Source organism: Ornithodoros turicata, chromosome 2 (assembly GCF_037126465.1).
Source record: "Ornithodoros turicata isolate Travis chromosome 2, ASM3712646v1, whole genome shotgun sequence".
NCBI lineage: Eukaryota > Metazoa > Arthropoda > Arachnida > Ixodida > Argasidae > Ornithodoros > Ornithodoros turicata.
The window spans coordinates 22,289,172-22,299,404 of NC_088202.1; positions in this window are offsets into that span (position 1 = coordinate 22,289,172).

Consider the following 10,233-nt stretch of genomic DNA (forward strand, 5'->3'; position numbering starts at 1 on the left):
ACGGTGACTGTCAAATGCGTACGTTGCTCTTAGTGAAATAAAACTGGCCCCTTCACAACAAAGGCCCCTTCTGCTAGTACTCACTGCTTTCTGCCTGTTTTCACAAGGAATGGGTTCATTATCTATCTCTATCGAACCTTTTCTTGTTGTCTGAACGTTGTCTATCTCCATCTACCCTTTTCAAGGGTCAGTTTCATTTACAACCACCTAGCAAGGTCTTGGAATACCGACCACAAGAAATTTGTTCGGTTTGGTTTTCACACGGCATGGACGTGAAAGTAATTTGCTTGTACGTTATCAGGTCACGGGTTTTGAAGTACTTTCCAGAAAACAAGCGAACATGTAGCTACAACTGGTACACAACATATGTATCACGTAGGTTCGGTCGAACACTTTATTGAACTTTATGAACTGAATTATGTCCTGAAAGCGCACTTCACGCAGTCCCGATGATTGAACACTCGCTCCAAACTACTGGCAATCACAAGCGTATCCAGGTCTTCAGAATCAAATCACAGAACAACCAGAAACAAACCTTCTGCCGTCACTCACCGCCCTGCTAACCCTAAACACCGTCGAACGAAAACAATACCAACCAGCCTCCTGATTGGCTTTCGAGACCGGCTGCTCAGGCTGCAGAGCAACAGGGCAGCACAGCAACCAAAAATTCGGATACGAGAGCAGCAGGGAATTTCTGCAGCTCGGCAGCGCTGCTGCTCTCGCCCAGTGCTATGGGACCGCTCGTGTCGCTGCAGCTCTGCTGCTCCGCTGCTGTTGCTCTGCTGCTGCTGCTCAAATCAAGGCTATGGGACCCCGCCTTAACGCGTAATCTCAAGGCACGTCAACCAGCAAGCCAAATCTATCTGCTTCTTTTCGCTCAACCCATCTGTCCCAACCCAACACCACAAAACGTAACACCGCCTACAGCTGCCATTATGTCAGCAGCAGCGTCTTGCGCCAACGCGACGCATCGGGTTTTCAGGGTTTTCTACCGCCGCCGCCGGCGCTCTTCTTTATCGGTCAGGGTTCCGAAATACGCCTCCCGATGAACGCTTACTCGGGATCCTACGGCGCATGCTCCTGGCGGAACCGCGACACGTCACGATGACGTGTCGCGGTCCGGGCACTACATGCTCGCACGCCGGAATAAGAACCACTCTCTGCCTCTAATATTGTGAAGCCCCAACTCGCTCGCCCACATTGCATTGAACAGCTGTAGTGCGTTCGCTTCTTCTGTGTCTAGTTTGTGTCTTATCCGTCCTGTTTCTCACATCAGGGCTAGATTTATTCAACAATCATACACAGTTTCTTTTTAAAATTCTTTAGAGGATTTTTATAAAACACAAGCAGGGCAAAACAAGTGCCGTTTTAACAGTTGAGTTATATGGCCAGGCGAACGTTCTCTAGCAGAAAGCATGTATCTACTAGATAACTAATTACCGAAATTGATTAATTAGCGTTTGAATTAGGAGATTTCGCGCAAAAGCGAGACAGCAGAACAGGAGACGTTCCTCGTTGAAGGGCATTTCATCCACTTTTGAAAAACGCGTACGTGTTTTGAAATACTCATAGCTGAAATTGGTTATGCAATTGACCCGAAACAAGAACTGCGCACTTTTGGAGCGCAGAAATGACGTGACTTTCGCCTAATCTGGGTCGGCGAGCGGTCTGTCTTACCAACAGATTAGCGCCTACACCGATCACCTCTATCGTTCCAAAGCACGTGGCTCTCTCACGTAGGTTGTGTGTCGTTCTTTGTGCGCTCGAAAGGTGCATAGTGTTGTTTCGGCTCATTTGTATAGCAAAATTCAAGGGTTTTATAAACATGGAATGGCTTTTAACAAGAAATATATCCCGTTCTAATATACATACTGTTCTAACATACGGTCATAAAGCGAGTATTCGAGTAAGTGAGTATAAACGAGGGTTCACTTTACCGCTTTTTGCGCGAAATCCCCAAACGGAAGAGTTAATCAATTAATTTTATGTAATTAGTCATCTTGCAGTTACATGCTATTTTCGAGAGAGTGTTCGCAGGTCATCAACTGCAACTCATATTTTGGTCCGTTGGTTTTTAATAAAAATTATGTAACGAGTAAAAAACACCCTGTATAGAAGTTGGCACAAATACTCAGATTACCATTGTACATTTTCCGCGGCAGCTGTTACGTGAAGAACTACTGCTTGTTCCGTGACCTGCGTGGCCTGCACAGAACTGGCAAAAGCCGCGACGCAGAAGGAAAGCGGAAAATAACAGATTGGTGAGGGTTCGTGGAGAGGAGGTCACTACGCCACCGCGCAGCGTGCGGACGCTGGAATTAGAGTTACACGAATAGTAACTGTCCTCGTAATTCCCTTTGCGTTGTGCGTCCTGCTTTAGTACACGCTTGGGCCGCCGAACCACTCGAAGCTCTGGTCCGTGAAGATTACATCGAAGAGATTTCTGCAGTACAGATCTCCAGTGTACTCGCGAGAGCCATGTGTTACTTACCGCTTCGAGCCACGACGAAACGCATGCGCGACTATATAGTCTGAGCTCTTACAACATGTAACAGGCCCTTACTCGTAGGGGACTTAAATGTGGACGTTTCAGCGGGCAAGAATGTCCCATGCCCCATGAGCTAGACCACACGATACACACCGCCGTCCGCCAACCCACCACCAGGAAGAGATTGCACATAGACTTTGTAATTGAAAACACCACCTCGACTACGACATCAGTCATCTCACCAACCATTTCAACGACCACAAAGGACTGGTCATCACTTCAATTAAACACTCTGTGTACAAACTTCAATGTGGCTTCACTAAACTACACACAGCTGACGACGGAATTCGCGTTACAGGCGTCGTAACCGTCCTTGAATTGTTTTACTTATCGTTTTTGTTTTTTTTTTTCACGCTTTCCTCATGGATCTAATTCATCTGTACACCTCACACACTACAGTTACTGATATTCGCGTAGTGCGCGCAGAAAAGATAAATCTTAGAGACCAATTTTGTATTCTCGCAATCCTACCAATTTAGACTTTTCATAACTTTTGGAATGCGGCTTTTGTGGTACGGGGTTATGGGATAGACTATCGCCCTCGGCGACGAAACTCCACATTCGACTCCACAGCGGAAGCGCTTTCTAATTCCAACTGGTCTTCTTCCATTTCCCCTCGATCTACAAGTTCATTTAGGTAATTAGTGATCATATAGTTGCATGATTTTTGTCCGCCTGGCAATATAACTTAACTGAAAAATGGCATTTATTTTGCTCTACTAGTTTTTAATAAAAATGTCGTAGCGAATAAAAACAAACACCCGGTATGTTTGCAAGAAACAAACAATAATCATCATTAGCAGAAGAATAATGAGGCCACGAAGCTCTTTATCGAAACTACCAAGGGACTTCAGAGAATATAGCTCTTGGAAGGCCTCAAAATGGAAAGGGTGGTTACTTTTCTAAGTTCACCCCTGTGTATTGGGTATACTTACTGAAAACTTGAGATCGCGTTGAAGCAACTGATTCATGATAAACTGTTGCACGAGAAAGCTGAAAAGGCTGAAATATGCCAGAAAATTATGAAGTGACAATGAGCAATAAATTGGAATATTTATTGTAAGAATTGTAAGACACTATCTATGCGAACTTGTTTAAAAGAAAGGTGCATGAAAAAGGAAGCTAAAACAACGAAAACGCCCCTCCGCTTCATTAATTTCTGATCCAAAGTTGATCCACACTAACAGGTATGAAAACACATATACTACAGATAACCAGTGTACGTACAGCAACAGTGACAACACTATAAGGAGATAATGTGTGACACGATTTGTAGCAGCAAAATCTGATACATGTTTATGCGAAATCGCGAACGTCACTTATCAGTAGGGTTCGTCGTTTTCGGGTTTTATGATTTTTCGAATTCGGGAAGGGGGGGGGGGGGGATCGGGTGCTATGTACACACGAGAATTCGGGGAGAAATCGTGCGCTAGGATCTCCATTTGATATGTCATCGTGGAATTTTCGGGTAAAGCGAAGGGCATATGAAACAAGCCACTGCAGTGACACTGTGACGAGAAACAAGATTATTTTTATTTCTGCTCGGAAGTGGCGCAGTTAATGACAGCGGTATTCAATCAGTTGACTGAGCTCCGTAAAAGCTCGTCTTTGACCCCTGCATGAGGGGATTATCAAAGGAGGACAAATAGGTTGTCACAAATAGCTCTCTTTGCTGATATTATGATCCACTTTTCCGACGATTTACCCAGAACGACAAGTTGAAGGACCGCAAGGACTTCGAGTAGATATCGGGTTTAACCCGAATTCTGGAAAACTTGTTCGGGTGGGAACCATCGTGAGAAATCGGGTTTAACCCGAAAACGAAGAACCCTTCAGTAGCACCTTCTCATTTAATTGTCTGACAAAGTAAGTCCATCTAGTGCAAGCGGCATGATGGCACATAATGAAGGCAGTTCAGAGAACTATGGATAAATATCGGGTCACTAGAACACCTCTTGGTTCGCATTTGGGCGGTGAGGATCAAGCGTCCGAAACACGACGCTTACCTTTGTTTTAACAGAGTTCATGCACGGGTTCAGCAACAAAATGCGTGACGGAGCACCTCACGTTCAGATTTTTATACGTCCGGCGGAGCTGAAGGGCACGAAGCATAATCTAATTTACCACACTGCATGTTACATCCTACACGCCAACAGACGTTTCCAAGTTCAAAACATATTCTGAATTGATGCCGATGGCGCTCGGTTGCATATGACGACGAGAGCATTATGGCTGTAGTTTCGTTTTGACAGACTGGCAAGGCTGAAGTGTCGCAGGGCAAAGCTGTCGCAAGGCACAATCAGTGAATCAGTTTTTTGCAACCTACTCAGGAAGGAGGAGTTGTGTGCATAACTTTGCACACGTTTAGGTATTTATTTATTTAATTATCTTATTTATTTATTATTATAATTATTATTCTCTTTTGTTTAGTTTATTATTTCATCAATATGTTTTATTGTATTTGAGAATAATTTAATATGTACACGTTGTGCAATTAATTTCGACAGTTATTTTCTTTTATCCTTTTTTCATATTCATATTCATTCATATTTTATTTGTCCATACAACCATAATACAAACAAAAGAAAAAGTGCTAGACCGCTGGTATAAACCCGTGAGGCGGTCTCTATAACATAATACATCGCAACGATGTGTATTGTAAGGTACCACAGGAACGAACTAGCACAGAAGTGGCTCAACTTCTGAACATAAAATTTTTACATAATTTTCTAAATACTACAGTAAGTACTACAGATACAACCCTAATTTCATGCGGCAAGCTATTCCAAACCTTTGCACCAAAGTAGATTATGCTATTCAATCCATAGTTGGTTCTAACCCTGGGCAACCGTAACTGCAACGAATCAGACCTGGTAAAATGCGGTGTCATCAATCTCGTTATATTAATAGAATCAATGTGTACCTGCCCGTGGACCACTTTATGAACAAGTAATAGAGTTCGATATTTGATTAATTGAAAAATTGGCTGCACACGTAGGTGCGTAAATGCAAATGTGACAGATTCTCTCAGAGGCAATTGCAATACAATCCTGAGGGCTCTTTTTTGCAACAAGTAGACAGGGGTCAGGTTTGTACCATAAGCTAATCCATACACCTCAACAGCATACGTGAGGTGGGAATGAACTAGCGCATAATAAACGGACAGTAATGTGTTTAGTGGCAATAAGTTCCTAATTTTAGTGAGAGCAAAAATTCCCAGTGACATCTTTTTCCTTACTGCAAGCACATGTAGATCCCACTTCAAGTGCTTGTCAAATACTAGACCAAGGAACTTGAAGAATTTACCTCACGTAAACTTACACCACAGAATACCAATTCCTCGCTTGGGGTGACAAATCTTCGTTGTGCGGAGTGAAACACAATATAGGCACAATATTTCGCTTTATATAAGCCCAGCTTATCTGCACAGCCAGGAATCTACCACTATCTGGCGTACTGACTGGAACATCCCATTTCCGGCTCGGATCCAGCATTGAACTCTTGTGGTCTTGGAATGGAAGTTGGATGGTTTCAGAATGGAAATTCAACCTGCACTGATCCAGCACGGAAACTGCCGAGGTAGTTATTATTTTATTTTTTTCTTATCTTCGCAGCCAGGAATCTAACACTATCTGGCATACTCGCTGGAACGACCCATTTCCAGCTCGAATCCGGCATTGAACTATTCTGGTTTTCGAACGGCAGTCTGGTTCGAATGGATGGTTTCAGAATGGATATTCAACCTGCACTGACCCAGCATAGAAACTGCCTCGACAGTCTTTTTTTTTTTTCTAGGCTCATTCTTATGTTTGCGGGCGAAATAGAGCTTCTCTATTGCAAGTCGTCAGTGTCCTTCAGCTTTCACTGTTTGACTAAAAAAAAAAGTGTTTTCAGTTTCGGACCTATCGGTGCCGTGTTTCAGTGGCCGCTTTGACTATACTGCGCAACTGTTTCGGAACCATTTGCTGCAACATGATTTGAAAGTTTGTCGTCTGCACGGGCACTTGGGAAAGGTGTAGGGCTCGAGACCGTTAACATATTAAAAAATGCAACGGCAGCATTGCCTTCATCATCCACCGCTTACGAGCGAATGACCGCCAAAGGGGTCGTGTACAATGCCACTAGAAATCATATTAAATGTCAGAGGACAACCACAAAATAGTTTGTCTGGACGGCGGGTCATATGCCGAGATTATTCGCATTAGCTTTCGCCGAGAGGGTCAGGAAACGGTAAGTTGACTGACACTTTTGGAATTCAACAGTGTTCGGAACACACGTAACAATATGCTATGTTTCGCTGTGAGTAAGAATACCTTCACCTGTAGTGTTGGCATGTAGACGTATGCGCATGGCACTAAATGAGCAGTTTGTGGTGACCAAGTTGCCAACCAAGATTGAATACGAGTGATGACTACCGTTGTGAAAAACTGATTTTCCTTTATTGGTAGAATTTCTTTCATTGCATGTATCATTCAAGTTTTTAATTGTATTAGTAGTGCGACAATCTTGAGATGACCATTGATCATTGATGTCTTTTCTAGCACTTTCTTTTTTCTGAGATAACATAAGCTATATCCATCAATCGTTTTTACACAATGTCATGTACCGTGTTTTTGAGATTTTCTTGTTTGGAGTATATACTTACAGCAGTCACATACAAGCGTACATTATTTGTATATAGGAAGGGAGTTGCCTCAGGACAGAAGCTTGGCGGCTTATGCCCTGAGGCAACTCCCTTCCTACATCTCTACCGGTTCGCTGGATTTCTACCCATCTATATTATTTGTATATGTTTTGCTATATATTGTTTACACAAGTGTTCACCACTTGCAAACACAATGTGCAAAACTATGCATGGGTAAAGAGCATACTTCACTTCAGGCACTCCTGCGTATTTTTATATGCATGCTCCTGGGGAAAAGAATATTCCCTTTCACTCTCGTGCAGTACAAAAAAAATAGATGGATTTAAATGTAAGCAATATAAAACTCGTCAGTTGCGTAGTATGTGCCAATTGAAGTGTGTAGGTGTTGAAAACAAGTTTTGAAGAGAAGATATTTTAGACTAGAATGATTGACTTCTGTATTCAGTGCTCACCAACTTGCTCTATCCCTCGAATGTGTCGTTCATGATCTTCATCCTTTCATCTATGCATGTAGCAGTCCTACCCGCACAACACGTTTGCTAACATTAATTCAATTGACACAGCGATCATGATGGTTCGATGCTAAACCAATTGTCAAATTCGTTCTTCTTCTGTGAAGGGGATCTTCATTGCACAACACGTCGGTTCAGATTGCTCCAATTGGAAATCATTGTTTCACATTGGCACCCAGTGAACTAATTACTTGATTTGGTTCTGGATTTCTTATGAATCTTCTTCACCACAACACCTGTTAGAGCGCTAAAACATGAAGCTATCTTTACCTCAACACTTCCCATTACTTCAATGAGAAATACCTGCGTTATTCACATTAAATGAATTGGGTGTCTTAGTTCTCATTAAACAAATTAGATCCTGGTTCCCTGGAAGACTCCTTCTCCACAACATCTGTTAGAGCGCTCAAACATAAAGTCTGATTACTTCAATTCTTCTCATTTCTTATTACTTCAATGAGAAATACCTGCTATATTCACATTAAATGAATTGACTGCATAAATTCTCATTGAAACTCATTGAAATTGATGCGGGCGCTGAATGAGATCGGGTGTGCTTTTTCCAGCAGGGATAGAATACAAAATTTACAGCAGGACGGTTTAGCATTCAGCATCTTGGAGCACTGAAGTGGGGCCAAGAAGTAAATCTAACACATCAGCAAGATAATTTACCTCCAGGCTACACCAGTGGGCAGATGCGCACAGAGTTTGCTCAGTTTCTTTTCGCTGGCAGCAGCTTCATGCAACGGTACCTGGAAATAATACACGGGATCATGTTCCTTCTCGCGTGTAATAAGGCGAAAGCACGCGTCTGCTGCGGGAGAATAGTACGTTTAATTTTGCTCCGCCAGCGGCATTTTAACTTCTAATCTGTTCCGCGAGGCGCCTCCGGTGTGCCTAGTAAGGAAGACGTAGTCGAGCGCTGCGGATAAACCTTTCGGCAATGCGAAATATGATCATAGCGCAATGTGACGTGAGTGTTAAGAAACGATAACACTTTATACATACCTCAAACACACCGCATTGGGACACATGGAACTTGCTCAGACTTCCTTATCGCCAAAATGACGTTGGCGATGACGATGTGTGTGCCATTCGCCAATGTTGGCTCTGCAAATGCCGCCGACGCGGCTACACTGCTGCCGGCCACATTGCGCGCTGCAGCCCTGCTCTGTTTCTTTTTTTGGCACGTATGTTTCTGTCCGTTTATATAATCTCTGTGTATATTAAAAATCAGTCATCCTCTTCCCAGCGTAAGTAGCCTTTGTAGTGAAGGACTGGCAGTGTAGCCAGGCAGTGTAGGCTGGGCCCAGTGTCGTTGCATTTCTGTCGCTAGTACACGCTGCACAAGTGTACTTCGTCATATTAAATATCCTGAACAGTAAACGCTCCCGTCTATTCCTCTGTGTTTTTCTTGTGTTTTTGAGTTTCGAGCACACCTAAACAATGATGTCCACTGTATGTACGACATGCCAAGGTGTGTACATACAGCAACAGATATGAAAGTTATTGAAGTATGGCATTGAGTATAGTAATAGTTGGGGCAGAAACTACGCCAACATGAAACGACGGCCCCCCTGTGCCGTGGGCCCCTGAGTCCTTCGCGTATTTTTTCCCGCGCGCGGCGTGTGTTGTCCGGGGTTGTCCGCGGGTTGTCACGGTTGTCCGCGCGCTTACCGGCGGTGGGAGGGCTGCGCATGCGCTTGTCGTAGCGTATATTTCAGCCTGGGCCGACTTCTTTCGCCATTTTTCCACCTGGGCCGACTTCCCTCACAATTTCTTTCCTCTACAACAGGTGTGCGGTGGGCGGTTTACATGCAAGTATAGACATGCAAAGGATAGCCATACACAAAAAGTATAAGAGAAAATATATTTATTAAAGTCCTTAGTGTGTGGAATTATGTTATGACTCCGTGTGAAGGAGAAAAACCAAGCAAAAAAAACTGCTGCAGAAGAAACACAATATGATACACGTAACAAAGGTTATACTTATTAGAGGTATGATGCTATAGCCTTGAAGGGGTGTCACACATCATACAAACTTTTTTTTTATTAATGGTAATCACACAAGTTTTCAAAGAATCGGAACTAAAATGGTTAGCCCATTTAATCATTTTTAATCAACACGATTACAATCAAAATTCCAAGTTTTATTATAAAAAGTCTAACATTATTATACGTGAGCACCATAGTGGAGTTTTAATTACAGGTTCTGATAGATGTACATAACTTCAAGAACAATAGCTAAGTTGTGTTGCGCGTTCGTTAACCGTCGCGCATTTTTCAACCTGGGCTGACTTCTCCAAAGACTTTTTGTTTCCTGCGCGCGATGGGTGGTGCGCAGGTGAGGGGCTGTCCGAGTGCTTACCAGCGGGCCGAAGGGCTGAGCGTGCTCTTATCGTTTTTTTTTCACCCTGGGCCGACTTCTTTGGAGAATTTTCCGCCTGGGCCGACTTCATCCATAAGTTTTTTTTCGATACAACAGCCTTGTAGTAGGAGGTTTACATGCAACTAGGGACACGCGCACC